Source organism: Delphinus delphis, chromosome 3 (genome assembly GCF_949987515.2).
Source record: "Delphinus delphis chromosome 3, mDelDel1.2, whole genome shotgun sequence".
NCBI classification, from domain to species: domain Eukaryota; kingdom Metazoa; phylum Chordata; class Mammalia; order Artiodactyla; family Delphinidae; genus Delphinus; species Delphinus delphis.
Genome location: NC_082685.1, coordinates 78138361 through 78153888, shown reverse-complemented (window position 1 = coordinate 78153888; position 15528 = coordinate 78138361). Strand labels below are relative to the sequence as shown.

Genomic DNA, 15528 nt, shown 5'->3' with positions numbered 1-15528 from the left:
TGGCGTGAGCCCTCTTGGAGTCCAATAAGCATGTTTTTAAATGTAATTCTGGCTTCATGTTTATCTGTGTAATTTTATAATCCCAGAAACAAAATAAAATAACTGAAAGGGAACCAATATAAAAACGAACAGTATTTTGCTATAGAAGTTCCTAAAAGAGCTGAGCTAGAGTTTGCCACTCTTTCAAAGAGTAATTATCTGAAATACTGAATATAGCTAAGCATTACCAAATATATTCTTATGGGCTTCCTAAAAAGAAATTCTCAGATCATGTTTTATCTTTAGCTACCTAAATTAATTGAAGAAAAGAAAAGGAAAGGAAAAAAATAAACTTCCCCTCATACCCTGATTTCATGATTTTGAAAATTATGAAATTATTTTAAGGTTTTATTACTTAAAAGAGTATTGCTTTATTTATCTTGCTTGATATAGACAGAGGAGTTGTCAGAGTTAATCAGTCACAGGTATTAAGGATCTGCTTGTCAAACACTGTGCTGTGTCTTGCTGAGTTTGCAACTAGTTGTTACCTCAAAAATCTGCCCAGAGTCACACTACTGGATAATGTCAGAAGCAGAGTTAGAACCCACGTTTCCTGACCGTAGCGGAGTATTTTCTGTTTGTAAGCACCTATGAGCATATGTGGAGAGGGCTTTATTCAAGACACATGGAAGAAGTGAGATGTTGAAGGGTATGAACAGGTGGTGGGGAGAAGAGCTGGTGCTCCATGAGGGAGAGAGCTTAGAAGCCTTGGGGAAGAATAGAGGGAGCAGCCTAATGAGAGCGGAAGGCACATAGTAGGAATTGTTAGAAACCTGGGGTTGGATTAAGGAGATCCTTGCAAACCATGTACTTTTTATGTTGTAGGCCCTGGAGTGCTTTTATAGATTTCTGAAACAGAATGACTTGATAAAATTGTATTTGGGGAAGATCATTCTGTGATGGTGAGCATGAAGGATTGAAGTAAGGTAATACCAGGGGGCGGAAAGCAGGATAGATAGAGCTATCAGGTTGTCGTAGTAGGAATGAAGTAGAAAATTCAAACCCACAAGGCATATCTAGGGAGAAAAGCAATAGGACTAGATTTTAGTTTAATGCAGAGAATGAAGGGGAGAGTGTAGAAGAATTGTGATCCTGATGCTGCTGGTCCAGGAACACATTTTGAGAGCCACTGTTACAGACCTTGACAGACATGTTTGAAGTTATCCAGATGAGAATAAGAAGGAAGATTTTTTAATTTAAGAAAGTGATCTTTGACTTCTGGCATCCATGGTCTTATTTACCACAATGGTAGTGTGTTATGAAACTGGCCAGCATCTCAGCATTTTTTCATCTGAACTTCCCATTATTTATTCATTTACTCAATAAATGTTTACTAAATATTTAATATGTGCTAGGCATATTTAGAACTGGAGATAAAGAGTAAGACAGACTTAGCTCCTGCTCTCATGAAGTTTACATTCTCCTGGGGGCCATATAGAGACAAATAGGTAAACAGGCAAATTATGTAGTTGCCAGTTGAAGTATGTCATGTGAAGGGCACAAACAAGGGAAAGAAGATAGAGAGTATCAGAGACCAGACTCTGTTAGGTATGGTGGTCTCTGAAGAGATGACACTGAAGTTGAAACCCCAAAAAGAGAAGGAACTAGGTCTGTTGAGAGGAGGAGGCAGGAGTATTATCTTAGACAGTTAAATATTTATAGGCCCTAAGGCAAGATGAAAAATCTTTATTCTAGGAACTGAAAGTAGACTAGCTTGCTTATAAGTTTGGAGAAGGGAGGCAGGGGGGAGGTGAGGGAGAAAGAGGAGAGAAATTAAGGGCAATCCTTGGCTTTCTGGTTTATGTAAATAGATGAATAGTAGTATTGTTTACGGAAATGGGAAGAACGTGTGTGTGTGTGTGTGTGTGTGTGTGTGTGTGTGTGTGTGTGTGTGTGTGTGTGTGTGTGTGTGTGTGTGTGTGTAGGGTCGGGGAGCTCAGCTGTGTTTTGAGAGTTTGGTCAAAGAAGCAGTCAATGAAGGTGATTAAAATAATTACTACATTAAAGTAAGATTACACAGTAAGATTAAGATTACACAGAGAGGAAACTTTCATTATTACTAAGATTAGGAGATCCCCTAATTTTGGGGGTGTTTAAAGTAATATTGGTACCCACAAAGATTAAAAAGTTAGAAAGTCAAGTAAAAAATTAAAATTCTTAATCAAATGGAAAAAAGGCAGATTGTCCAGAAGGGAAGTGAAAATAATAAATTAATATGTAATCATAAAGATAGATTGTTGGTGAGAGAGGCCATTGGCTCTTCAGAAACTATAGAAAATAATTACCACGGACATAGAATATCTAACATTATCGTTGAAATATGAAATGTTAGTATCCATAGGGGTTACTAAAGGGACAGTGTCAGAATTGAAAGGAAAAAGCAGTTTCTAAGACCTAAAACCTAAAAATCTTAGCAAACTCCTTGAGAATAAAATTTAAATGCCTAAAATAGTTTTTAAAATCTGGGTTTAGCTAGCTCAATGCCCTAGAATTTCAATGACTACATAGAAAATTAGCTCATTAAAATGAAAGTCAATCTTGTTTTTATTTTTAATGTGATATTTCCCAGATCTCTAAGGGACCATCGGAAGGATTTAAATATTCCATATCCTTATGAAAGTGAATTATATAGGCCTCCTTGAATTAAAAAAGTGTAAAGACTTTCCAAGTAGTGTTCAATTTAAACTTGTGGCTTTCTTTCAGAAGGAAGCTCTGTTCTAAGAGAATACGGTATTGTTTACATTTGGAAGAAATAGACATTGGTGTTTTGTTTGCCACTTATGTATCATCATACTTACCACAGTGCCAGACACATAGTAAACATTTAGTCAATAGTTGTTGAATGAATAAATGGATGAATGAATATGAATTTTACATTCCGTTTTGCTTTTTCTGGAAAGCTGATAATCTACAAAGCAGTTCATTTGTGGTATGTGAGGAGATCTCTCTCCCATTAGTGCATTCAGGTATTGTACAGTAGCAGGGCTATACCTAAATAGTGTTAGTGTTGATCAGAAAAGGGCTAGAACATTTTTGAGATTGTGTTTCCATGCATTACAGAGGAGACTGATGTCATGTTAAGCCAAATATGAATTCCTTTTCGAATTTGTGTGAATTTTGATCATTTTGATCAGTCTCCTGTTTATAGCTAATAATCTACAGTCCACTGTGTCATCCCTCAGTTCCAAATATGAAAGGATTGAATTCATGATGCTTTTGAGAAGAAATACTGTAAAAGAATATTGGAAACAGTTATATGAATAATGAGATATGCCAGGACCTCATTTTACTTGGTTTATTTTTGAAAGTTTAGTAGATGTACTTATTACTCTAGTCACATGTAGAAAAATGACAGATATTTCTATCTGGTCCATAGTTCTCTATTCTTAAAAAAAAATCTAGTGTGTTCTTTTGTATTTACTTCCTAGTTATGTATCCATACTTCCTTTATTTTGCTTAGTTATGTATCTGACTTTTTCTTTTCCTGAAGCTCTTAATTAAAATCAACTTTTCCTCTACAATACTTGAAATTAATTTGGGCTCCTTTTTCTCATGATCCTGTTACTCAGTGATTGTTTTCTCAAATACTTGTTTCCAAGACCTTGGTTAGTTTTATGTAGACATATTTTAGTGGTTGGAGTTTCATCTCCAGCCAACCTTTCTGGGTCAATAATACTGCTTTATCCTGGCTTCTAGGATAGAACCTCATCAATCATGTAGATGTAGGATAGGACATAAGGAGCACTAAAGAAGCAACATCATCTTTTATTCTAGCAGCACTGGAGAGGATCATTATTTACCAAAAGCAAACAGATTGAGCAGAGATTTGACTATGTTAAGTGCTATTATTATTTTTTAAAAGTTATATGATAATTCTCAAAGGTTGAGCTTTTTTTAATGCAAAAACATTTTATGGGCTTTTAGCCAGAGAATTTTATATATAAATGGTAATAGAGGGACAGCGTAACATTTATGAACTTGGAGGCAATGTGATGTAACGGACTTGGGACTTTAGGAGCAGATGCTTTGAGTTCTGACCCCTAACTGTGGTCTAGTTACTTGACCTCTTTGGGCCTCAACTTCTTGTTTTGCAAAATGGAAATAATATGATTTATTCTCCAGAATTTTGAGGGAGTTGAATGCAAGTATATACACAAAATGCCTAATGAAAATTTGGCACATTAAGTTTTTCTCCAAAGACAAATAGATCCTATTGCTAAGTGTAGAAAGGAAGACGTAAAAAAAGTTTCTTCGTGATTTGCTAGAGCTTTGTGCCCATAGATCTCTATATTGTCTTAACCTGTGATCCATAATGATCCCAACAAGGATGAGTGTTTTAAGAAGGCATAAAATTTTTACTTTTTTGTTCACTTTGAGCAAAAAGTCAGTTTGCGCTCTGAGGTCCTAGGTGGCTGCTAGATACAAGGTTATGGGAAGATGGAGGATGGGCAAGGGGAGTTTAACGGGCCTCTGGTCCTACTTCCACCTATATTTTTCTGTTTTAGCTTTTGTATTTATGTGGACAATATTGTCTGTACAAAAGGATCGGTGTCTTTCAAGAAAGTTTGGAAAACCAAGAGCAGGCTCAAGTGTACTATTCCTTGACTTCCCTTTCTCTCGGGTCCCACTCTGCTTTCTCCTTAGCCTTGGTAGGGCAGGGAGGAGGGACGAGTTTTCCAGGCTGTCTTCTCAGCCTGTTGGTAGAGTTCTCAGCCAACAACACATCACAGAAGAAGGGTCCTATGCAAAGAGGGCACTCCTGGTAGAAAAGTTCCTTGACCTGCTTAGCTCTAGGATTGATCTCTGCCCATACAGAGGCACATTTTGGGCCATGATCAGAAATTTTCCAATTTTGAAATAACAAAAACAGACATCTTGCCTCTGATTACTTTCTCCTATTTGTCCTTATTGAGAACTCTGATTGACCTTTACTATTTTCGTTTTCTTCTTTATCTGTCTAAGACTCTAATCCATCATTTACTCTCTTTTCAGTGTCCTAGTCTTCCCTGAACCCACCAGCAAGAACTGTGCTTCTGGATAAATCTATCTGACTTTACTCTGCCATCAAGCATTAAGCATTGTTGGAGAAAATAACACCCTGGCTGATGAGTTGCCTAATAATTTCTTGAGCTCTGAGTTCCTTCTCTTTCAGTTGTCCGAGTGACTTCTCTCTCCTCCATCATCGTCTCTGTTGGCCTCTTACCATCAACACTTAAGCATGCTCAAATGAATCCAGCATCAAATAAAAGTAACAGATGAGTCCATCTGCTATTTGAGATGCCACCCTCTTTCTCATAGTCTCACAAACTTTTTAAACAAGTTGTTTATTTTCATGGTCTTTAGACCATTCCAGTACTGTTTCTGCTTTTGTAAATTTGTTTTACCTTCCTGCTTAATAATGCTTAACAGCTTTGTCATTACTTTATGAGAGAGTCTCATATCCCCAGCCTTACATTCATACCATTCTGTTTCCCCTTTTCTTGTCATATGCACTCCCTTCATTTCATCAGATATACCTAGTTTTTTCTTCTCTCTCTGGGTTTTTACAGGTTCTGTTTCTTTTACCTAGAAAACACTCTCCTCGATTTCCCCAACTCCTCGAACATACTGTTCAGTTATCAAATGTCATTTCCCAAGAGATTTTCCCTGACCTGACCTGACATGCCTTAGTCTTCCTACTTTATACCTTATCTTCATAGCACTTGTCACATTTGTAGTAATTTATTTAATGTCTTTCTTCCCATGTCTTTTAGTGTTAGCTTCTAAAGAGTAGGGATTTCATTGGTCATAGGGCCTAATACTTGTAAGGAGCTCAAGACATATTTGTTGAAGAAATGACTGAATAAGTGAACAACTTTATTTCTCCATAGCTCTGTAGATCAGTGTATCTTTGACCTTATGAAGCTTCTTTTCATTGGCAGTGTATAATAATAAGTTTTAAGTGGAGGTGCAACAATTAGTTCTTCTACTAGAGTTATTAAGCAGTGTACTCAATAGGGTATAATAGCTGTATAGCATATACACTTTTTCTTTATCATCCACTGCTTTTTGCTTTTTAAAAAAACTAGAAATATATAATAATTTCAAACTTTTTTATTAAGAAGCTGAGTATTTTGTTTCTTATGGCACTTTAAATTAAATCACATATTTATTGACTACTATTTAGTGTATGCCCCTAAATGAAAAACTAAAATATAGGTAAAAGATTTTTATCAATTTTCCAAAAAATTTTTTTCTAAAAATAAAATACACTTTAAAAACATTTAAGGAATACATACATCCAAAAGAGACACCAGAAATTCTGTTTTCTACCTAAATATATTAGACTTTTCTCAGCTCCTAATACTCTAGTAAATAAAATGTTACAAAACTTTTATAATGAAGAACAATTTGACACCTGAAAGTACAGCTAAAAGTATAAGGTAAATTAATGAATATATAAAGGAATAGAGAGCAGTGACATTGTACTCATTTTGTAGATTTCTCATTTCTACACAAAATAATAATGGTATGTGCATTTAAGTACAGTCAAATATTGCACATATGTACAGAGATTGCTACCGTGTTTTATGGATTAGTAAAGAGTGTTAAGTGGAATTCTGAAGATACTTTAGTGTTTAAAATAACCTTTATATCATTTATAGAGCTACTTTAGTGCTGTAAAAAAATCCCCGTCAACATATCTACATGTGAATATGACAAAGAATGACAGAATTTGGTTTATCACTAGGAAGCAGATTAAATGATCTCTTAATTACTTCTCATATTAACATTTACATGTAACTATATTCCCAGCATATTCTAATTCAAACTCAAAACAGAAATTTAGAAATGAATATAGTTTATATTTAACTGAGTTGAGAAAACATATGGTAGTAATTAAATTCTGCCTTTTTTTTTTTAAACAGAGCTTTTTTGTGAATAAAATTGCTGGCTTCCAAGTACTTGTACTTTAATTAAAACAACAACTGTGCATTGTAATCCAGATTTTCCTCTTAAATACTTCCTTTATATTTTATACTTTATTTTCTTTAAATTATAGCTCTGTGTCTTGGGTAGAATTCTAAGAGAGTAATAATGAACTTTACCCTGCAATCAAAAAAGCAGTGTGGTAATATAGGAGCCAAGTGACAGCATTTTCCCTCTGAGTATATAGATCCATAGTCTGGACAGGAATCTTTAGGAGTGAGATAACACGTCTTTCTGTCAGTTTACAACAGAAAATTGACTCTGTCAGTTTCCAGTAGCTGTAATGGAAACTAACCTAGGTGAACATCGCTACTTACTTTGCAGTAAGTGACTGACTACTTGACCCATTATACTCATGGTGGAGAAAGAAGTAACTTGTTCATGACCTGCCATAATCTACCCCAGCAGGTCAAGCTTTGATTGCCTCCTGTTTATTGATTGCCTTAGTATGTCCATTTGAATTAAATTATGTGGTAAAGGCAGGATATATCTGGGGGGAAAGGAGGTGGAGTTTATTTTTAAGGAATTCTTTCTGCAGGAATTGGAGCCAAGAGTTGATTTGGAGTAATCAGTTTTTGCTTATTTTCTACCAATAATTGTGTGATTTGGTAAATATCTTTGTTGAGTTTTTTTTTTCTTTAATGAAAACGATCTATCGCTCATATAGTATCATGGTAAAAACATTATTTGCCACATAATTACTTAAACCATGCTTTTATGAGAATAATAAATTACATTTATTAAGGGCTTATTATATGTTAGGGTTTATTCTAAGTGCTTGAAGTCCTACTTCTGTGGAAGCCATAATGCTGCGATCATGCCTCTCATACCTCTTGATACAGCTTGAGTTCAGGCACATGATTTATGCTCAACTGGTTAGAAATCTCTGCATGAAACTTCACATCTGAAAAAAGCAATACAAAGGAATAGGGGACAGTTACAAATGAGGCACTGGTACCAGCAGTGGTAGTGGTGCCAACATTCTCAGCAGAGCCTTCCTAAGCCAACTTTTCTTTCCTTCAGCATGATTTTCATGGCATTTCTGGCCTTCTAGTGCTCTTTACTTCCAGCTTGTTTCCTAAGTCTGTTTCTTCAGCTTCATCATTTATGTGTCCTTTTCTGCTTAACTTAACAGATTGCACCTGCTCCTGCAACCAAGCATTCTGACTGGTACAATTATTAGTGGCAATAATTGGGCTTAATCTCTATCTGGAAATATATCTTTTTTTTTTTTTTTTTTTTGGTAGCTACAGCTGTCAAAACCCTGAATTTCAGTTAACGTTGTAAAAGGGAATTTGAAAGGGGGAAAATATAGGTTTTAATTATTTCAGTCGTGGCATCAGAAGGAAACAACGAACATCTAATTAAGAATACTATTTTCGGGCTTCCCTGGTGGCGCAGTGGTTGAGAGTCTGCCTGCCGATGCAGGGGACACGGGTTCGTGCCCCAGTCCGGGAAGATCCCACATGCTGCGGAGCGGCTGGGCCCGTGAGCCATGGCCGCTGAGCCTGCGCGTCCGGAGCCTGTGCTCTGCAACGGGAGAGGCCATGACAGTGAGGGGCCCGCGTACCGCCAAAAAAAAAAAAAAAGAATATTATTTTCAAGAAATTGTTCATATATTTCCACTCTAAAAAACTTAAAACATTTTTTTGTAGATGTTATTTTTTGTTCACATAATTTTTATTATGAAAAGATATAATTTGTATTGGGCATGTGTTCCTGATATTATGGAAAACATCCCTTTGATTTTATTTTGAAGAATCCACCCCTTCCTTGCTCATAGGGTAAGGCCACACCCACCAGCCAAGTCAGAGATGGTGTATGTGACCTATACCTAAGCAATCAGCACATTGTGTCTCCTTACATACATGGATTGATTCAGATTGGGTAAGTATATACCAGTATATACTGATAGAAAGATGGCTGTAGCAGCTTCAAGCACTACAGCCTCACATATCACATGGAGCCTGAGAAGGAGACCAACATATCAGAAAGTAGAACTTAGAGGATGGAGGGAGAGAAACTGAGTCCTGATGATATATTTTGAAGCCTAAATCCAGCTATGCCTGAAGCCATTCCTACTCATACATTTTAATCCTTTGAGCCAATACTTTACCTTTTTGCTTATGCTAGTTTAGGGTATAGATTTCTGTTGTTGGCAACCAAGAGTCCTAGTTTCTTTGGGATGTAGATGATAAATCATCTTGAATTGGCATCACGGATTATTGCCACCACATTTTTAAGGTTAGCTTTTTATTTATATTTTAGTTATATATACCTTTTATACATGAAATATTAACAAGGAAAAGCAACTGATACTTGAAGGTGAAGAATTAATCCAGAAAGAGATGAGAATTCAAACCTTGAATTCTATAAAACTTTAAGATAGCTGCATTTTTACTTTCTGTATGACTTAAATCTGTAAAACCCAAGTTGAGAAACAAAACTTAAAAAGAATATTATAGTCATGTAAAACGTGTATTTTAAAAAGTCAAATTAAACACATTACAAACATTTGCTGAATTGTATTTGATTTGTAATAAGCACTTCCCTACATTTTATACTGTTATTGCCTTATTATATAACTTTCTGAAGTTTTGATGTTGAAACATTGTGATTTTCTATCAAACATCATGACTGAAAATATGAGCGTACGGATGAGAATCATGCTATTTCCAGATTTTTGTACATAAATATTTTAAGTATGAAAGTATATTTATTAATAGTGCCTTTAACTGCCCCAACATCATTCAGTATCCCTGTATTTTCCCTTTACCAATCATTCTTGGTCTGAAATTGAAATTGATTTTCTTCATTTCCCTCTTGCTTGGAATGGATAAAGAAAAGAACCAGTGAAAGCACTCCAGGGGGAAGATGCCCTCAAGAGCAAACTCTCAAAAACCTATGTTAGTCAGGATTCTTCTGGGTGTGAATGTCAGAGATCTAACACAAATTAACTTAGTCAAAATTTGCTGGCTCAAATAGCTACTGTGAAACAAGAGGTGAATCTCTAACCTCAGTCATGGTGGGATGCAGGGCTTCAAGTAGTATCACCACGGCTTTGTCTCTACATTGTTCAGTTTTACTACTCTTCTGTGATGGCCTTATTCTCCAACAAGTGCTCTCTATGGACTGCATGTGTCCAAATGTCTATCATTATAGTTCCAGACTTCAGATAAGTATGAATGACTGTCGTTTTCCCCAGTGACAATTTAAAAAAATCTCCAGGGGGTGGGGGAACCCCAAAAACTATTGGCCTTGCTTGATTCTTATGGCCACCAGGGTTTGGGGATGGAAGGCCACATGATTGATAGCTCTAATGGAGTTGTGATATTTCCAAAAAAGAAAAGATGCCAGTGAGACAAGTATAGAAGTCCTCTTCCAGTAGGGCTGATTTACTTCCCATTGCAAGCTGTTCTGCTTGCTTTTGTTTCACTACCTAATACATCATTCTTGAATTCAGTTGAATTCAATTGCCTCCTTTTGAAAAGATGCAAATGCTACTTCTGGTAGGATTTAGTTATTTATATCCAGTGCAAATTATATCAGAAAGGTTTCTTCTAGTGTGTAGCTGGGATCACCTGTGCTTAAGGACTGGATATTTTGGCTCTGGAAAGGAAAGTAGGTATTTTGAAGGTTGGCAGTGTAGCAGAGTGGTAGACAGCATGGACTTGTGGACCTGAGTATGACTTTGCCACTTCCCAACTATATGACTTTAGGCAAGTCACTTAATTTTTCAAGTCTTCATTATTTTAACCTGTAGGATGAAAATAATACCTATATCACAGAGTGGCTATGAAAATTAAATGAGGCAAAATATGTGAAGCACTTACCACAATACCTAGCATGTAGTGGGTACTTGGTAAGTGATAGCTTACTGGATATTATGATTCGCACTGATAATAACAATAATAATAAACACTGTCTCTTGCCACCCTTGTTCCCAAATGCTTCCCAACTACCTAGGATTAAGAGTTTGAAAAGGTTCTGTAGTTCAGCTACATTAAGGTTGACATCAGATTTTACAAGTGAGTCTGGAAGTCTGATTGCTGTTCATAATGTTGGTTCTATGGGGAAAATTTTCTTGAACTTGAAGAAAATATATTTTTGTAACATAAGTGATACTTCAGTGGAATTTGCTTCTCTTTGCTGTGTTATTGTTGTTTTTTAAATTATATTTAGTTTTTCCTTTTATGAGGGTCAATCAAGTAAGTAAGGGTCAGAATATATTTAATAAAATGCTAGAATTAAAGTATATCCTAGCAGAATAAAATATATTCGCAGAGGCTGCTGATGGCTATAAGTTGTGTCATAGCCATGTGACTTGTTGCCGGGAGAGCTGCTTAACTTAGAGCCTAATTAAGCCACAGATGAAATTTCAAGCGTTTTCATTTTGTTTTTGTAGTCAGATATTTAACATTTCACTTTAAAAGTCCTGTCATAACTTGTGGCCCTTTACAGTGGTGGGCTTACTGACTCAGTATGAGGAAATGTGGTTATGGTAAGCAGGCATAGAATTCAGCTGTTTTGTTATTAATGAGAATAAATTCATGCATAAATAATCTTAGACACACATAACTAAAATGATGACTTTCTAGTATAAAAAACTTGATAGCCAACGGTGTTAACATTCCCATACCTGCTTTGGTGAATGTAGGTGATTATCATGATATTAAGAAGTCAGAGTTATGGAGTTGATATTGTACTAGCTTACCTTTAAGAAAATTTATTTATGACTATAGACAGTGATACTTTATTCAAACATCCCTCATGCTATTATTAGTCACAGAAATACTAAATCTGTGTGTATGGATGGCTTGTCACAATCTAATATAATGATTAGGAAAACAATTAATATAGTGTACTCTAAATGATGAATTTTTATCTTCATATATAAACGATAGCACAGATTTTCAAATTTATCAGGAAAAGGAGACACTAAGCAAAACCTAAGAAATAATGGATATTGTTTTAGTGTGACGTATGATTTTCTAAATAAAGCTTAGATGCACTTAGAATATACCTGTATTCCTGTTCTTTCAGCATGTGCAAAAATAACATCTTGATAATACAGGTTTTCTTTTTATAGATTGTCAGTAATTTTTATCAGAAGTATATAATCAAGAAAGGATAATTGTTTCTGCCAAATAAGTATCCATCCTTTTTAATGTTTTCTGCAGTAAACACTTGTGGCATTTTTAATATGTGGGGTTGTTTGCCACATTTTGCAGAGTCTAGTTCACAGTCATAGTCTTCAGTTTTGGAAGAGAGCATAAAAAGGTCATTCCATTTATCCCCCATCCATTTGATGGTAATGGTAATGTGCTTTGCAGATATAATATGAAATTAACACCTTAGGCAACAATTTTTACTTTCTAAAATGTCATTGTATTTCTTAAACAGTTGGTTTTTTTATCTTTGTTGCCAATAAGAATTATAAGTAGAGTTGAGGACAATTTTATTTTTAAAGAAATAGAAAATCTGTGGAAGAACTCTGCTACTTTTTCTATCTTTCTGAAAGTGCGATAAAGTGTAAATTACCATAGGCCCCCATGGAAGGAGCCAGTTACCGTTTGAGTAGAATCCAGTTCAGATACTGAAGCACAGGGAGATTACATGACTTGCCTATGTTATATATATAGAATTAGTAGTAGAGGTAGAATTGAAGTATTAGTGTTTCGGAACCAAACTTGGGTCTGCTCGCAATAAAGCCAATCTGCTGACACCGGGTTGTGGTGGAGAGAAGTGCAGCATTTATTGCAGGGCTCCAGGCAAGGAGTTCAGGACAGCTAGTGCCCAAAGCACCCAAACTCCCCATGGGTTTCAGCAAAGCATTTTTAAAGGTGAGGTGAAGGAGGGGCATCCCAGGGAATGTGGTCAGATCATGCATAATTCTCTGGTTGGTTGATGGTGAGGTAACATGGGTGATATCACAGGGGTTAACATTATCAGTCCTTAGGCACCAGTACGTCTGGGGGCTTATGTGCTCATGATCATCAAGTAGTTAATTTCTTACATTTGGTGGTGGTTTTAGCATCTGTAGAACAACATAGGAAATGTGCATCAGATACTATTATCTAGGTACTTCAAAGAGGAGCTAGAGCAGAGGATATGGGGCAGGGAGTCTGTCCTGGGAAGGCCCCATAAGGTCCTGCTCCGCTGTACGAATCCCTAATTCTCAAGTCAGTTCAGCCCAGAGCCAGAGCCATCGATGCTTTCTTTGTGGTTATTATGTGAAATGTTTGACAACCAAAGATGTAAAGAGAGTGGACTCAGATGCATGTCCCCTCCCCTCCCCTCCCCTCTCCTCTCCTCTCCTCTCACACACATAGTCTTAGTTAGCTTGAGATAGATATACATACACATGTATATATAAATCTAAAACCACATATATATACTGCCTGCTACAATTAAAACTTAATTTCTTAGTCTTAAGTCAAGTTATCCTCAGAAAGGTCCATTGTTACCCCTAAAAAGAAAGACTTTAATATTAGTCACAGCTGGAGAGAGAAGAGGAAACTTAGAAGGAGCAGTTTAATTTTCAAGTACATTTTGGTTTTCTCCTTGCTCCGTATTAGAGATGCATGCTTTTAATAGATGTTCACCTTTAGAAGCCAGTCTCTTGCCTTTGACTGAATAGAAAGAATTATAAATACTGTATTGATACCAACTGGTTGCTGTGGAAATCATTTTAATGTTATAAACTGACACCCTGACCATACTGCAGCATTAAATGAAGAGAAGGAGAAGTTGCTGTTTGGTTTTAAGTCTGTAAAGCAAATGCTGGGAAGGTTTTTGGTTTACCCAAAGTTACACAGCCTGTAAATGACAGAGATGGGACTAGAACCTAAATATTTGCACTCTCAATCAAATTCTCTTTCTACTGCACTAAATTACGTTTTTCTGAAAAGTAATATGAGTGGTTCATATAGGGAAATGTGGCAATGAGGCTTAAGTTACTGTTTCTTATCTCATGTTCACTTAGGTGTTTTCAACCCTTCTTTTCTGTACCTTCTGCATTAATTTTTCTTTTGGATCTGGTTCCTGATTATGTTGAATATTTAGAGAAATACCTGCCATTTTTGAGGAGAAAATGTCTAATAATGTTACCCTCATTCTCTACTTTATATTACAGGTAGAAGGAGAACTAGAGCACAAATTTGTCTTCCCTCTTATTCATTTGAATAACAGAATATGTTAAAAATAATTGTAATATGCAAACAAAAACATCACACAATGAAACTACTTATATGCTTAATAAGAATTCAGCACCATAATTAAATTGCAAAGTTTAACATCATTGTATTCCATTTTAATGTTAATATTTAATCTTATAATGGCTGTCTGCATGTAAACTTTTTATTTACTATAGAGGTTGTAGTATAGGATATTAAAGAAGACATTCAACTAGACCTGGATTTTTCTTATGAGCTCCGAGGTTCCCATAGCAATTTTAGACAACACATGCTGTTTTACTGGAAGAGTAACTAGAGGATATAGTCTGATCACTCTCTACCTCCCATGGTAAACCTTCTGTTTGTTTTGTGAATTTAATAGTTAAAGGTGCATGATAAAACTTGTCATCTCTGTTAGATGCTGCTAAATCAGACGGTGATAAAATGGCTGCCAAACTCCAGCGGCTCTTCTTCTTATGCCGTTAAACATCAGTTTCCTAGATGGTCATACAGCTGGTGTGTTCAACACCTTCTTACTCTGAAAGGACTAAAATGTACAACGTAAGTTTTAAATTCCAAGTTAAAGGGAGGAGGGGGATTCTTCGTAAGTGAAAACGTTCCTCAAACATACGAAAGAAAACAAAGTTTTTCATGGAAATTTATTTTCACTTTTCTGACCATTATATGATTTTCCTAGCAATACAAAACAATTCCCTGCAGTTCCTCCCATTTACTTGTTGAAGTAGAAAAGTACATTAAATCTTAATTAGCCGTACTACCTATAGTAGCATCTGGTGTTACTGAATTTTTGCAGGCATCTAAAGGCAGTGTAGTAATCATTCCTTACCTGGAGGAAAAGATTCCAGCATTCTGTTTCATTAGGCATTTTTTCTAGTCTTTCCTTCAGTTACATGATATGTTGGGGAAAAAAATTATATATTCAGTTAACATGATTTGTTGAGAAAATATGCATATGCATACACACACACATGCATATATGTGTACTTGTATATGCACATATGTGTGTGTGTATATATATACATATATACATGTGTATGTGTGTGTTGTTTGTATGTATATATTTATGTTCCTTTCTCAATAGTATTCTATTTCATACCTTGGAAAATATAAATAACAACAAAACATATAAGATCAAGATGGCTTCTTTTAAGAAACTAAGTTGTTATTCCACTTTTTTTTGCCTTCACATCACAGATATTAAGAAAACTAGAGGACTTAATTTGGCTTAGACATTTTTTAGCATCTGTTTGGTTTTTACTTTGTTTTCTTGACTCGCTCAGTTATAGTGGGTTGGCCAAAAAGTTTGTTTGGTATTTGCTTCCTT

The 15528-nt window shown here is 35.6% G+C and overlaps 1 protein-coding gene across 3 annotated transcripts in view; it reads left to right on the top strand.

Annotated features, from left to right (window-relative positions):
- The window catches only part of COMMD10 (COMM domain containing 10), a 165377-nt gene that overhangs the window by 66300 nt on the left and 83549 nt on the right, over nt 1–15528 (top strand). For 2 of the 3 annotated variants that reach the window (XR_009518973.2, XR_009518974.1), the window contains exon 6: nt 14602–14744. The exons of the other annotated variant lie outside the window; for it this stretch is intronic. The gene's annotated coding sequence lies outside the window, so the exon portion shown is untranslated. The remainder of the gene's footprint in view (nt 1–14601; nt 14745–15528) is intronic. 3 annotated transcript variants of the gene reach the window in all.